Consider the following 17014-nt stretch of genomic DNA (forward strand, 5'->3'; position numbering starts at 1 on the left):
CAGAGCTCAATATTTCTACAGGATACATCCAGCGATTTGTTGTTTCCATTCCACGACGAGTTGCTGCACTGTGCGCGGGAAAAGGAGGACCGACACGATATTAGGAGGTATCCTATGAGTTTTGTCATCTCAGTGTAGGGTTGAGGCATCCTATCCTAATAATTTACTGCTTTTAAATTCCATTCGTCACCGATGAAAGTCGTACGTGACACAGAATTTTAAAAAAATGATTGATCCACTTCCCCACTGAACCCAAGAGACAGCTTGCATGTGACGTGTGGCGGTAGTTGGTCGACTCCATACTCTATTACGACGCGAGTCAACAGGCGTCAGGATATTCTGTAGTCGTCGCTGAAGAGAACCCGACGACTGAAAGGAGTATGGTGTTGAGTAAAACACCTTTCACGCCACGTATTCAGTAGTGCAACAAGAGGCGGTGGTCTGCCTCAAAAATGTGTAGTCACGTATCTCTCTATTGGGGCAGTACGTCACTGCGTGGAAACTGTGAGCTGTGTCTCGACGAGCAGTGTGAACCTTGACTGGAGTCAGCCAACACGGGAGCTTTGCGGCACAATTAGTTTCGAGGCGTCTTGGGCCGCAGACAGAAGGACACTGTTACCTCACGGCTGCTCCCGCGATGACGATGTGCTCATTTTTAGTAGTGCAGACGCTTTGTCGTAAGATATTGAAATGAGCACACTCATCCGACCTCGTTTTGAATTATGGTCAGATTATTGCTGGCTTTGTACATTTCTGCTGCATTCGCTTGATAGTATGATATATTAAGTGACTTTTCAGATTGCGGAGCATTAATTTTCTGGCCATGATACATGCAGCCTGCTCATATTGAGAACCTGAGGTCTTTGTTCGCGGTTTCAACTTCTTTAGAAGACTTGTGGATCGACATCCAATTTTGTTTGAGACATCCCAAGTTTCAAGTGGCTTATCTCATGGGTCTTTCGTTTGTGAAATAATGTTTCAGGCGTTAATGCCAATATTTGGTGATTTTGTTTTGTGTATTGTGTCCGGTGGTAATACAAAGACACGTGATTCGCTTGATTGTATTTTGCACATGAAATATGTTATGTTCAAATACTGGAAAAGATAGAATGTTTGAGCATAAATAAATATTTACGGGTATATTGTCATCCTCCCGTCGTTGTTCAATTTAACATTCCACGTGTTACATGCCTCCACATGAGTTTACTAAACAACCACGTTCTCGAAACGTAGCACATTCATTGATTGCATATAAAATCTATGAGAAATAGTCTGTCTTAAGCAGAGACTGGTGATTTATTACGTAAATTCCTCAGCTACGTAGGTAAGCTCGAGCTGCTGTTGAACTTCCCATATTTAATATAAACTGATGGCATTTCATGATACTAAAAACTGATGTCGATTACTGAACTTCCCTGTTAAAGTACATGTCGGACGACAGGCTTTCATGCGATTGGTCCAGATGTTCCTTTGGCTAACGTGTCCGTGCAGCACGATGTTGAGGAATTCTTGCCCGTCTTCTTAATGGGCGTCTGGAGGCCAAATTCATTTTGTGGAGGACGTTTCTCGCTGCCTGAGTCGACGTAGCCCTCCAAGTTGCTTCCAAGAGGGCAATGTGGGCGTATTGTCGCATTCTCCTCGGTCTACCTAAAGCCTGTAAGCTGTAGGTCGTGGACATCAGCTCATGTCGTTGACTGCTCGAGCAACACGAGGCAAATCTTAAATGTTTTATGTCTCGTGTGAATGGTCCGCGGCTGGAATGAAGACGCCGTGGTGGACTAGGATTCGCTGGGTTGCTTCTCGTTTTGACAACCTTTCTTGACAGGTAGTGGAAACTTGATCCTTCGAGGCTAGTTGAAAGACTGAGTATCGCTCACAGACTTCATTGTCTGGTTCACGATTGGAGCCACATCACACTGTTCTGAACTACACTGAGAAAGAACGTGTACTTTCACTGACATTATTACAGGTGGCTGTGCGCACCGATTTCCTATTGTTATATACATATTGAGAAAGAAGTTTAGAAGTTTCTGGAAAAAAGTTTCCAAGCCGTGAGGGTGACGCAAAACTTTTTTGCGGCAGTTTATAAGCTTACCTACAATCAGTCTGATTCGAATAAAATCGTCAGAAACACATCTACAGAAATTGAAGCTTGACCGCCTGTCTTCTGTTCTGGTATCAGTATTTTGCCTTCTAGATTCAGAATAAATGTTATAAATTCCCTTCCTGGTTTTTAAGTCGAATAACATACAAAATTAAGTTTTAAGAATACCCTGAATTGAAATGAACTCTCATGTACATAGCTTAGACCCATTAATTTTTATAGTAACGCGATTTAGACTGCAATGTTTAGGAAATGAGACAATCGAACAGAAGACACTTGCTTTGCTCAAAGCATTTATGTAATGGACATAGCAAATAGTTGCATGAATCAGATTAAACTTAGCAGACCTCCGAATTTACACGAAAAGCGAGTTGAGGGAACAGCGACCGTTCAACAAGTCAGTCTGCTGTCTCATTCGCCGCCCTCATACAGTAAAGATTTTAGTTATAGTTTCGTCTTGGTTAATTCTGCTTTGCCCCCCTTTTATTATTCAGTAGTGCTTTGGCAAGGTGCATATATTTGAGTAGTGTCTATTCCGTCGGACATGTCCGACAGAAGATACGCCTCTAAAATACATATACATTTCTGTAAGAGCGTGACGGCTCCTTTGTATTTTTTTCAGTGCGGATGCACTAATACCGTCCGAACTCCTACCGAAATCAATAATCTACATCTACATGCATACTCTGAAAATCACGTGTAAGTGTCTAACAGAAGGTTCATCGAACCACTTCCACAATTCTCTATTATTCTCATTAAAGCGCGCGGAAAAAACGAACACCTATATCTGTCCGTGCGAGCTCTGATTTTGCTTATTTTATTATGGTGATCGTTTCTCCCTATGTAGGTCGACGTCAAAAAAATAATTTCGCATTCGGAGGAGAAAATTGGTGATTGAAATTTCGTGAGAAGATTCCGCCGCAACAAAAAACGCCCCAAAACCGGTATCATTTCAGTGACACTTTCAACCCTATTTAACGATAGTAAAATGAGCTGCCCTTCTTTGAACTTTTTCGATGTACTCCGTCAATCATATCTAGTAAGGGTCCCAGACTATGCACCAGTATTCTAAAAGAGGACGGACAAGCGTAATGTAGGCAGTCTCTTTAATGGATCTGTTACATTTTCTAAGTGTCCAGCCAATAAAACGCAGTCTTTGGTTAGCCTTCCCCACAACATTTTCTATGTGTCTATGTGTTCCTTCCAGTTTAAGTGGATCGTAATTGTAATTCCTAGATCTTTAGTTGCCTTTGCAGCCTTCAGATTTGACTGTTTTATCGTGTAATCGAAGTTTAATGGATTCCTTTTCGCACTAATGTAGATGACTTCACACTTTTCTTTATTTAGGATCATTTACCAATTTTCGCACCATAGAGATATCTTTTCTAAATTGTTTTGCAATTTGTTTTGATCGTCTGATGATTTTACTAGGCTATAAACGACATCGTCATCTGCAGACAACCTAAGCCGGCTGCTCAGATTGTCTCCTAAATCGTCCTGCGCAGGAGAGCTTCTGTAAAGTTTGGAAGGTAGGAGACGAGGTACTGGCAGAAGTAAAGCTGTGTGGAGGGGGCGTGAGTCGTGCTTGGGTAGCTCAGTTGGTAGAGCACTTGCCCTCGAAAGGCAAAGGTCCCGAGTTAGAGTCTCGGTCCGGCACACAGTTTTAATCTGCCAGGAAGTTTCAATTGTAGAGTTGTTAGATTTTTGACACTATTTAAAGACCCAGTACACGATTTTAGGCCGCAAGACGTCGTACGATTCGCCCTTTGAGACTTACATAGGCTCGTTGTTTGCCCGCCCTCGAGAGCGTGGGGTGTACATCGTGTGGGACAGGTTAAAAGTATAGCACGAGATGGATTGACGAGAGACATCAACGGTAATTACAGGGTATTTAACCCTCAATGTACGAAAAGACGACCTGGATATCCCACCGTCTGGCAGCTGTGGACACCGATGGAAGAAAAAGAAGAACAAGAAGAAAACGAGCCGGCCGGAGTGGCCAAGCGGTTCTAGGCGCTTCAGTTTGGAACTGCCCGACGGCTACCGTCGCAGGTTCGAATCCTGCCTCGGGCATGGATGTGTGTGATGTCCTTAGGTTAGTTAGAATTAAGTAGTTCTAAGTTCTAGGGGACTGATGACCTCAGATGTTAACTCCCACAGTGCTCAGAGCCATTTGAACCATTTTGAAGAAAACGAGCGGAGGCGTGTTTCTATTTTTTACCCGGACGGAGCCTGAAGTAGTGTCAAAAAGTTTACAAAACTCCATCCTAGTTAGCTTAGTTTAGGGTGAAAGTGCCCCTAGCATTAGATATAGTTTTTGTTTGTAGATTAGAAAGGTTTTGGGGATAATATGGGTGTTAGGGGCCAAAGTTTGAGTCGCCCATGAGAAGCGGTAAATCCAGGTTCTAGTCCCGGTCTGGCATAAATTTTCAGCTTTCGTCATTGCATTGCCACAATTCCTTATGTGGCTAGAACTCACGAATTTTGTCCCCTCCCCCCACCCTCCACCCCCACCCACTGCCTCCCTCCAATCTCTTCCTCAAAGTCCGTGCCACACTGAAAGTTGAAACAGTCTCAAATTTTACGTATGACGGAGGCGCTGTCCACAACCAGACGTATTTAATGTGGTAGCCCTTGGCTACTTTAATTTCAGTAGATGCTCGTGTTTGTCGAGCGAAAAACGTCAAAGAAATTTAGATGCGACTTGCAATTGTTCTACAATTTAAATTTCATGAAAAGCGTGTAAACAACTGTGCTTATAGCGCATTTGGGTGCAAGAGGCATGGTATACCTAGAATGTAAACATAGCTCAGAGATACAAGACATAAAATACTTACGCTACATATAAACTCATGAACTGCAGCTCTGCCAGCTCACTCACTTACCTTCTCTTCTGGAAAGCAAACGAAGAATAACGATGCGTAATGTTCGATACTGATCGCATAAACAACTATCTGTTACCCGCTGCTTCCCTGGCATATGAGTTGTTTTGTTACGATGAGCGACGGTGTGTAAGCACGCTAGGAACTTTACGAGATGTCTGTACATGTAGTAGTGTAGAGAAGAGTACATACAAAAATGTATGCAGTGGCGGTATGTAGGTACATATTGAATGTGTTTTTATTATTTTGCTGTACGTCGAATCCGAAAGCATGCATCATATTTTTTTAACAATACTTAAAAAATTCCTCGATTCATTACATTCGTGCAGAAGTAGAGTTGTTTCTCTGGCTCACCTCGTACTTGATGTGAGATTTTGCCACCAGAGCAGCATAAACCAACCGTTTTTCTCTTCCATTTTAAAGCGATATGTTGCTACATCTTTGATCCATGCCAATATGACGACTAATTTATGATTAACACAATCAGATAATAGATAATAACCAAATGCAGCCTGACCAAAAGCCTCCCACGTCCCACACAGAAAGGTTCGACTCTCTGTTTGTCGTACAGCCTTTCAATGGCGCCGTCATTGTGAATCTTCAAGCATCTTGGAAGCTGTAAGAGACACGTGATGCTCTGCGTCTAAAATGCGACTGGCCTGTGACCGTTCTAATGTCTCCGTAGCTCTTAAGGCTGCCTGAAGATCTGAATCCAAATTCAAAAAAATGGTTCAAATGGCTCTGACCACTATGGGACTTAACATCTAAGGTCTTCAGTCCCCTATAACTTACAACTACTTAAACCTAACTAACCTAAGGACATCACACACATCCATGCCCGAGGCAGGAGTCGAACCTGCGACTGTAGCGGTCGCGCGGTTCCGTACTGAAGCGCCTAGAACCGCTCGACCACCTCGGCAGGCTGTCAAAGAGCAAATAGCTTTTCCAAAGAGTAAATATTTTTTCCTTAATTTGCGTAATATTCTTCAAATCAATAAATATCTTGTACTACACTCTTTATAAAATAGCTACCTTACTCCAAATTTCATGGATATCGGTTCAGCAGTTTGGTCATGAAAACGTAAGCGACAGATTTACTTCCACATTTATAATATCCGTATGTAAGTATGGATTAGCACGGATAAAACCGTTGAGGAATGTATAAAGCATTGTATTCTAGCTGTTAACCACGGCTGCGCTCGCGTATCAGCGAAGTGAAATGAAACGTGCGTATGACTTTATTCGCCACGAGAACCCCATTGGGATGTTCGGAAGCTTGTGCAAGTCCTTTTATTTGACGCCAGTTGCATGTCCAGGACGATAAAATAATGATGAGGACAACACACACATTCAAACTGGAGCAGATAAAAGCGACCTGGACGGATATTGATCCCGGAAACCCATAATCCTGAAGCAGTAACGCTAATTGCATGACCACATGACGAACATGAACGCAGCAAAGGAGTTATAAAAGACACAAGCCGATGAGTGGCTATAATGTGACAGGTTTGTGACTGATATTAATATGGAAGTACGGATTAAACACGTGGAGGACTGTATAAACATTGTTTTTATTACGTTCAACCGCACTACGTAGAACATGTCAAACAATAAAAGCATTTTCAAAATATGATAAATTTCAAAAGTTAAAGAATAAATAACTTCTCAAAGAGTAACTATTGTTCCATGTTTCGCGCTATATTCTTTAAATCAATAAATATGTTGTACTACACACTGTGTAAAGTAGCCTAGGTTCTTTCTCAGAGTTCACGCTATTTGCATACGAAATTTTATCAAAATCGGTTAATCGGTTTTATCGTGAAAGTGTAACCGACATAGTTACTCTCGCATTTATAATATTAGTATGAATTTAAGAGCATACCGATCTTTGTCAGTGGCAAAGTCCACTCTGTGTCCAGTGTTCTTGTACTGTTTGCAAAGTGGAATTCCGCGTAAATTCGTCTGAATAGGAAAATAAAGGCAAGGCAATTCAACTGACTAAGAAATCAGGTTACCTTCCATTAGGGAAGTGGATGCCCTCAGCGACTGTTACGTGATTTATAAATGGTAGAGCTCAACAATCAGTCGTCCTTTTTTTTTTTGGTAGGTGTAATTACGCAAATCCAGATTTCGGCTAGCGTCTAGTTCTTCAAACTGTGACTGAGGCGAACAACAGGGAACTAACATGCATCGAGTTTAAAACATAGTGCATTGATAAATGCTAGGCGCTAGCCGAAATCTGCATTTGCAAAATAAAAATGGCCAAAAAGAAAGGACTACTAATTGCTGCGCTCTATCATTTATAAATGACTTAGAAATATTCGAGAGCAACATCATATCATTCCTTCCAAAATTTAGTTAAGCCACAACTGTAGATACAACATTAGTGCTCAGAGCACGTGGTACAAGATGTTTCATCTCATGAAGACTTCATTCGAAAAGACAATCCACATATTTCGAAAAAGATTGAATAAAGCGCATTGACTGGGAGCGTCACGAATTAAAGTGCTCTACTTTTCGGATATATTAACAGCAAACATATTCTGTACCGTGAGTGAAGACTACTCTCTTAGAAAAGACACAAAAGTAGCTTCTCCCCACGGAAGACAGGCTTTAAAGTCATGAAACATCTCAGTAAGAACCAAAAGTCGGTATGTCTCAACTATACGACATCTCATTCACCGACCGACGCAAGTATGAGACTAGATTCGACACGCTATTGTGTCTTTCAAACGCCGTGTCCACCAATTGGTCAGGAGGCGCGCTGGAACCTGATTGGCTCATGGAACCGGTACTTAGAGAGACCTTCCGACCACCCTGCAGACCGTGCCAGAGACAACTATGCTTGCAGAAATCGATAAATTAGCACAGATGTGTCTCTTCAGTGAATTTATGAGTTAATAACACGTGAAACAATTCAGCAGTGAAAGCTGCAAATCTGCAGGTAACTTCCAGGTCCTACATAACGATTCGGGTGCACTAACTCAGAAGTTGGTTCGTAGTATTGATTATTTGAAGTACGGTTTCATGTTATTTTCTGTACTCTGCTATACTTCCATCAACGTACTTTACTTGTGCAATTCCTAATGATGGCTAACGGGACAATATGCCATTTGAAAATAACGCGACCTAACTGTTTCTTCTCAAAGCATTCTATATTTGCATTAGCTCTGCGATGGAGTAGTTTAATTTAGTTGCTTGATCGTTGTACGAAAACATTGGATATTACACGCACACAGGCATGTTATCAATGACCATCGACATTTCGCCCAACAATGATTCAGAAAATTTCACAATGTGTGTTTACTCCCTCTCTGCGCATCGACAGGTCTGTGAAATTTCTTTCTTGTTATGTTCTTTATTGTTTGCAAATTTCCTTTGGTTACTAACATGGAGTGACTGGTAGGAAGACAGTTATCTGTGAGAGAACTAGATCAGTGTTGAACAAAGGCTGCATAGAAATATGAAAAATCATCTGTTTGTCAATTCAAAACAACGTTCATATAACGTGCAGTACTAACATGAGTAAGAGAGGTATAAAGCTGTAAAATGATGGTAGCATGCGTGACTGATAATTAGCACAAAGTCATATGCTGATCCCGCAGACTTTAAAGTATGCAAGTGAGAGAGTTTCATAGAAAATCAATCTAGCAAAACCGCATTGTAGACTCGACGAAATCGCATAGTTCAAGAAATGTAACGGCTTTTAAAAAGTTATCAAGACAGTAAATTATTTGTATTTTTGTAAAAACATTGGAAGAGAACGCAAGTATCTGGGGTATATCATGTCTACTTTTATTGAGATAATACTTGGAAAATAGTAATTACATTTATTGTATGCAAATCTTTTTTCTTTATTCGTAACTTTTTTTACTGTCAGACCTGCGACAGTTGTCGATATTGTTAATTATAATTTAATTTCTCGATCTCATGCAAAGTTTCTCATGGAAGCAGTCGGAAGGCATCAAAACATCACTTTTCGTGTCAAATGAACAGCTGGTTATCGTAACTGAGTGGTAACACTGGACAGAATTCATTTGACTAACAAATTAGACATACAACGAGCACGGAAGCGAGTACTGCTGCTTATAATTTCAGTGGCGTCACAGCCCTAATTACAACGAGGAAGGTTCTAGAGTTTCGATAAACACCACCGCTTCCGCGAGATATGTAGTAATGGTTTCAAAAAAATGTTAATGTTAATGTTGACTGAAAAATGCGCATTGAGAGTGAGAACTTCGTAATACAGATAATTTTGAACGAAGGAAGCCGCGCGACCGCTACGGTCGCAGGTTCGAATCCTGCCTCGGGCATGGATGTGTGTGATGTCATTTGGTTAGTTAGGTTTAAGTAGTTCTAAGTTCTACGGGGCTGAAGACCTCAGATGTTAAGTCCCATAGTGCTCAGAGCCATTTGAACCATTTTGAAGGAAGGAAGATTAGGGTTTAATGTCCCGTCGACATCGAATTCATTAGAGACGGAGAACATGCTCGGAAAGTTTCATGTATGGGGAAGGAAATCGGCCGGCATTTGCCTGGAGCGATTTATGGAAATCACGGAAAGCCTAAATCTGTGTGACCGCACGGGTGTTTGAACCATCGTCCTTCCGAATGTGAGTCTAGTGTGCCGGTTCGCTAGCTGATAATTCTGAGAATAACAGATATCACATTGAAGAAGAGTATGTGCTCTAGGTACGTTAAAATAATTGACTAAAATGATAACCACACGAACTACATAGTTTTAGTTTTATGCGCTTTTATTCGCCTTTGGAACTTAAATTATTTATTCAGTGAAGTAATAATAGATTATATAAATTTTTCTTTGTTTATACTGTTTTATGGTCAGTGAAGCATAATTATTTGGAATAGCAGCGTTATATTCGATCAAAGACCCACAAAACTGCGCGAGTTGACACTTGCATCCCTGTAGAAATGTTTACAAGCATCGTTGTATTTTAATCGTGTGAGAACACTGATAACACAGTAAACAGTAATATTTGAGTGTTAACTCAGCAAAATAATGTGAGTAAAAAACTGAGTAAGGACATGTCAGAATTTTATTGCAGATGACATGTGAGTCTTTTTTCCACAGTTATTGCAGAAAATATCCATCACTAGGGGCGTGCTGGTGTTGTACAGAGAGGTGCTCAACAACAGTGAGCGACGTGACACTGTACATAAGACATTGCACTTGCATTCCAGGGTCCGGACATCTTAAGTTATGTTTCCCCTCGTATCCGTAAATTGCTGATCGCACATACTCGTTTCTGCAGTAACTACTACAGCACAACTATCCCAAATAGTATACGAAGAAATTTCTTGTTTTAATTGGCTTCTGCAGTGCCCTTTTTACGCCTAGCACCTGCTTTGCGCAGGTCTAAATTCGTCATTACACATCCCTATGAATAGCCACTTGTGAGCTTCCACCTCCTCTCTCTATATTTAGATTGTTATAAGAGATCATAAATTAAATTAAAGGTAATCGGAAATCATTTAGTCAGGGGTGAAGGACTCACAAGCAGGTAAACAAGAGAAGGCTAACAGCTGTATCTTTGTACCAAATGTCAATTACACGGTCCTGTTTCGATCCTTTAACACGTTTTGGTGAATTCTTCGTTTTAATAGGTAGTAGGATTGTCTGGTTTGTATTTAATAATTAAGATCGAGCACTTGTAATAATGGTTGCGAAAAGTCAACTTTGTATATTAGAGTTAATCTTAAAGGTTTCATTTCGCACTTAGACAAACTGCTGCTTTATAGTACTGCTTTTACTTTGGTAATTCCATTCTGGTCTGTTCCCCTCCAGCACAGTTACTTTTCATATCAAGTAAGCACGTTTGTTAACCTTCAGCACCTTAGCCACTTAAATTTGAATGCGACTTCCTTCATTGTGTATTATTCACATCTTTTCCTATGAATTCTCTAATTAATACTGTAACTCTAACTACTTGTTCCATTCTTAGATATGGATTCGATTTATTTCAATTAAATCTGCGCTAATATACAGTACTATACAAATGTCTTTCACTCCATATTCTATCTATCTCCTCACGACGCGATCTACTGGCAAATTCCAATTGCGCTACCGTGCGACGTGGCGCAGTGGTTAGTACGCGGCAGCACGACTGTTCAAATTCGCATCCGGCTATCCACATTTAGGTCTTCCCTGGTTTCTCTATATCACTGCAGCCAGTACGGATGGTTTCTTTGAAAACGGCACGACCGATTTCCTTCCCCGTCCTTGAAACGTTCCGAAAATGTGCTCCGTCTCTTACGACCGAGATGTCGACGGGACGTTAAACCATAACCTTTCTTTTTAAAGTTATATTTACTGTTAACTGACCGTGACTGTTTCATAAACAGATTTTTCAAATTCCGCTGACAGTTTTCCTTCCATCTTCGACTTACCCTTGATTACCCAACGCGTGCACGCTCAAATCGTAGAACTCAACGTCAATGCCCGCCTTCCAAACGACTTGGCTCCCGGTAGTTACGTGTTAGGCTTACAAACTGTGGAAATAATTTGGTCTTGGCCTTGAACTGTTGCTTTTAATTTAAATCCATTTGCCTCCATAGTTCCATGAGCCCATTACGTTGTCATTGTAAGAAAATATGCAAAAGCCATTACAGCCGCTTGTAGCCCTGATGTATAGTTGTGTTTCCTTTTATCATCTTTTATCAATAGTCAGATTTCAGGCACTTACTTTTGTAAAAACTCGACACAGTGGTGATAGCTGGCAAGATATTACTCTGTTAGCTGTTTATGCCATTAGGTTGTCAGGATGAATTTGGCAGTTACGAAAATCCTTGCAAGTAGCAAGCAATTAAGTGTATTTCGAAAATAAAAAACTGTGAAATTAGTTATATTATCAGTCCACAGCAGTTAACAGTCCATGGAATTACTATTTACATCCTTTCACACCGAAATATGAGCTCCTTCTGCTATACACTGATGAGCCACGACATTACGACCGAAGTCTACAGGAAGACATAATGCGTCATGGGAGCGTTGCAGGTACGCTACGTCGTAAAGTAAATACAAATAAGCGGAGAAGAGACGAACGGGAAATCACTGTAGCGACGAATGGGAAAAATCATTGCCATAAGTGACTTTGACAAAGGGCTAGATGTCATGGTACGGCGTGTGGGAATGAACATTTCGGAAAGGTTAAGGTGTTTGGTTGTTATCGTGCTACTGTCATGAGTGTCTATGAAAATTGGTTGAAGAACGGTGAAACCACGAGAAGGCAACTATATATTGGACGACCATGCCTCATTACAGAACGTGGAGCTCGCAGCGTTGCCCGATCTGCAAAACAACAGACACAGAATTATTTAGAATACACATTATTACAAAATTAAATTTTTTTGGTATTTGTTGTGAACAGTTGCACTGGACACTAATTGTTGGTTGTACAACAACGATGTTTTATTTGGGGGTTACTGTTGTGGATTGGCAGGAGAGCCAACCCAGGAATACTAGAGGAAGCCGAAAGGCACGCGTTTTAGCTCACGCAGGCTGGCGTGAGGTCTGGAACAGGACAGGGAAATTAGACTTTAGTAAAACGGACGTAGCTGGTGGAATACTTAACTTTAATCCATTAATGGTGCACGTCGGTCTGACGGTACATGCATCACAAGATCAATAGCAACTGATAATGGCGCCTTGCTAGGTCGTAGCAAATGACGTAGCTGAAGGCTATGCTAACTATCGTCTCGGCAAATGAGAGCGTATTTTGTCACTGAACCATCGCTAGCAAAGTCGGTTGTACAACTGGGACGAGTGCTAGGAAGTCTCTCTAGACCTGCCGTGTGGCGGCGCTCGGTCTGCAATCACTGATAGTGGCGACACGCGGGTCCGACGTATACTAACGGACCGCGGCCGATTTAAAGGCTACCACCTAGCAAGTGTGGTGTCTGGCTGTGACACCACAGTTACATTTTGTTATTAGAAAAATTGTGTATTAATGAATACCAAATATTACATTGTTACAGTTGAGTTTCATTTAGTAATGTAAAGACATAAGGGAGGTTACATTATATTGGGGTGTGAATTTGTTTACTATTATTACACTTTGTGGCTAGTAGCAGGTTTACTGTATTGTGTAAAGTTTAAGAGTGGTGAAGTGCTCAGTAGCAACTGGTCGTTTAGAACCAGCTGTGGATTTAGGGCTAACCAACAATTAGTGTCCAGTGCAACTGTCCACAACAAATACCAAAAAATTGTAATTTTGTAATAATGTGTATTCTAAATAATTCTAATTGTTGTCATAAATGGTACTGACAAACCATGAAATGTGATTTGTTATGTTAAAGTACAGTTTTACAGAACAAAATGTCAAAAGACCCGTTTGACAATTCCAAAGACAATACCACAACTAAAGATCGCAAGTACCGTAAGTGCGTTGTATCTTATTGCAGAATGTTTGGTTCGCAAGAACACAAGCTCCTTGTAAACAATAGCCAGTAGTTATCTGACGATGGCCTAATAAGCCGAAAACTAGTTCATACAAATAAAAATCAGTAGAACAAAAAAACGGCCTAAGTGTTATTCAACCCTCAGTACGGTAATGTTCTATCAAGAAGCGACGGAAGAATCCATAAATAAAATTCACTTTGATGTCCTGTCCACCTAATTCGTCCGCTATGAACCCGATGGAATACATCTGTGACGCTAGGCGCCGACGTACCACCGGCCCGTAATTTGTGTGATGGGTGCGTCGATATCTGCTGATACATACCTCCGGAAACCTTCCAAGGAAGCAGAAATACTGCTTTACTGCGTTCCGAAAGTGGAACGGCAAGCCGTTAAGCAGACAGTGAGTTTGTTTTGGCTTATTAGTGGATGGCCCATTTACATCTACACCTACGAAGATACTTCGCAAGCCACAGTACGATGCGTGGCGGAGGGTACACTGTACCGCTCCTTTCTTGTTCCACTCGCAAACATAGCGAGGGAAAAACGACTGTCCATATGCCTCCATATGAGCCTTAATTTCTTGTATTTTATCTTCGTGGTCCTTACTACGCGCAGCGTATGTTGGCGGCAGTAGAATCGTTTGGCAGTCAACTGTAAATACAGGTTCTTTAAATTTTCTCAGTAGCGTTTCTCGAAAAGAACGTCGCCTTCTCTCTAGGGATTCCCACTAGAGTTCCCGAAGTATCTCCGTAACAATTACGTGCTGTTCTAGCCCACCGGTGAAAAATCTAGCAGCGCGCCTCTGTCATCCCTCAATCCGACCTGGTATGGATCCCAAACACTCCATTAGTACTCAAGAATAGGTCGTACCAGCATCCTTTAAGGTGAACCACTCTCCTAAAAATTCTCTCAATAAGCCAGTCGACCATTAATCTTTCCTGCCACAGTTCTCATATGCTCGTTCCATTTCATATCACTTTGCAACGTTACGCCCAGATCACTTTGCAACATTACGACCAGATATTTACACGACTTGACTGTGCCAAACATGTCACTAGTAATACTGTATCCGAACATTACAGGTTTGTTCTTCCTACTCATCCGCATTAACATACATTTTTCCAGTTTTGTATATGGAAATTCTGAGGTTCTTTTGTGGGAGCAGTTTATCTCTAAGAATAAATTCTAATCCTGTGTTACAATAATAAATAAAACTAATAGGCATGCAAGTCAGAAGGCGCTGGTAACTTCCCACGCTCCCGGAACCTCGCCACGTGGTCTATTCGCTCAACCATCCGTCACTCAGCATTGTGCTGTTCCGTCACACCCGTCACCGCAGCCACTGCTTTTGTAAGGACTCAAGGCCAGCAAGACCTTTCGTGACGTTGCGAAGACAGCAAACATTAAAGGACTTATGGTCAATGGCGAGTCACTGCAGCACTAGCAGCTACTCCGAGGAAGGTGAAATTGACGGCGATTAGTCCTTCGGTAGAGCAAGCTCCGATGTAGCTAATGGTGCTTGGCTCAAATGGTCCAGAACTGTAACAAATACTTTTTTCAAGAACCAAGTATAACACACTGGAACTTGAAACTTTCTGGCAGATTAAAACTGTGTGCCGGACCGAGACTCGAACTCAGGGCCTTTGCCTTTCGCGGGCAAGTGCACTTTGGCAAAGGTCCCGAGTTCGAGTCTCGGTCCGGCTCACAGTTTTAATCTGACAGGAAGTTTCATATCAGCGCACACTGCGCTGCAGAATGAAAATATCATTCTGGAAACATCACCCAGGCTGTGGCTAAGCCATGTCTCCGCAATATCCTTTCTTTCAGGAGTGCTAGTTCTGCAAGGTTCACAGGAGAGCTTCTGTAAAGTTTGGAAGATAGGAGACGAGGTAGTGGCAGGAGTAAAGCTGTGAGGACGGGGCGTGAGTCGTGCTTGGGTAGGTGAGATGGTAGAGCACTTGCCCGTGAAAGGCAAAGGTTCCGAGTTCGAGTCTTGGTCCGGCACACAGTTTTAGTCTGCCAGGAAGTTTCATATCAGCGCACACTCCACTGCAGAGTGAATATCTCATTCTGGAACTGGAACTTGTTTGAGGGAGACGTAGTTCACATTTGTGTTAGTGTTCAGGAGCATATCGGTTCAAACATGGTATACAGGTTATCTTTTAGATGCTACTTTTTTATCTAAATGTCGCATAGTATAGTATCCTTGTCCTGATGAACTAGCTTGCTGCCTCTGATGTACAGTACTTGGTTTGGGTGCAACGTAAAAGGCGTCAAGCTGTTAAAAGCACATCAAGGGAACCAGATACAATGCTACACGTTCTTACGGAAATGAACTGAATCGCGGAGGTGAATCTATCTGAGTGCACTGAACTGGCACCTATTGTACACCAGCTTTTAATGCTAAATACAAGGGCACCACCTACTGTTTCAGCTTTGGGCAATTATTCAAATAGAAATGAATTTTTAATGTACCACGTTTTAAATTGGACTAAAAAGTTTAAACCCCTAGCTCCATACAAATAGTTCTGAATATGAACGATTATGAATTTTTTACAACTACAGAGATACTTGCAAGATTTAAAATGAAACGAGATATACTGCTTATCAATTATGTACTGCTTGTGCCTCATGTTCTTCCTTTTTAATCTTACAATTTTTGATAGCTATTAAAAATTTACGATCAAAAATTTTCAGGACTATCTTTAAGGAGTTAGTGGTCTGTACGGGACTAGGAGAAATTATTTTACACTTTTCAGTCCAATTCAAAAACATAGTGCACAAAAAATTCATGTTTATTTAAATAAGTACTGTATATTCTGCTTTTTAGTTGTATGTGTATGAAATATTTCAATCGATTTCAAACATTTTGATGAAAGTTTTGGTGAGATTACAACTGACTCAACCAATATGTTGCTTCCTCCTATGTATATCTCGTGAAAAGACCATAAAGATAAACAATGTACATTCTACCAAATAATAAACAAGAAAGTGAGTTACTATTGCATTGTCATCCAGTTTTGAGATAGGTTAAAAATTTCACGTCTATAACTCACTAGGAACTTCGCTTAAAATCAACTGCAAAATTTGTACGGGACAAACAGACAGACAAGAAAGCGACGTCTTAGAAAGGTGGTAAAATGTAGAATATGAAATTGTTGCTTAATATTTTGAAGCCAGTATTACATGTCACAAATCAGCTATCAGGTGAAGGGTACGTGGCTACATAAGTTCCAATGGTCAGTTGCTTAAAAGAGCACATAAATGTTTTAAGTAGACCTGACTATACCCTTGACAGCAGTGTAGAAGAGGCAGCAAAATATAAGCCGTACAAGCAAACTGAACACAGCTTTGGTCAAATCGAATATAATCATTAGGCTGCAATAACCTGCTTTCTTGATCGAAGATTCGGAAATATCCCAGAACTTGTGCTATAGCATACCTACGTGTACAATAACGCATTTATCAGCAAATGCTGCTGCTTTCCTACTACCAGCAATTAACTGGGTAGTGAGTGTTCTTTTGAAGCGGTACACGACCATTTGGTGTCAATATAAGACATCAGATCCCATGTAAAAAAGCAAAAAAAAAAAAAAACTGCTCTGACCAA

General features: G+C 41.0%; 1 protein-coding gene and 1 non-coding gene across 8 annotated transcripts in view; both read left to right on the top strand.

Moving 5' to 3' along the window:
• LOC126481363 (uncharacterized transporter slc-17.2-like) overlaps nucleotides 1-17014 on the top strand; it is a 643476-nt gene that overhangs the window by 68944 nt on the left and 557518 nt on the right. The window lies entirely within an intron of this gene.
• Nucleotides 3687-3761, top strand: Trnas-cga (transfer RNA serine (anticodon CGA)). Its single transcript has one exon. It is a non-coding gene; the product is annotated as a tRNA-Ser (tRNA).

Source organism: Schistocerca serialis, chromosome 5, assembly GCF_023864345.2.
Source record: "Schistocerca serialis cubense isolate TAMUIC-IGC-003099 chromosome 5, iqSchSeri2.2, whole genome shotgun sequence".
In the NCBI taxonomy this organism is placed as follows: domain Eukaryota; kingdom Metazoa; phylum Arthropoda; class Insecta; order Orthoptera; family Acrididae; genus Schistocerca; species Schistocerca serialis.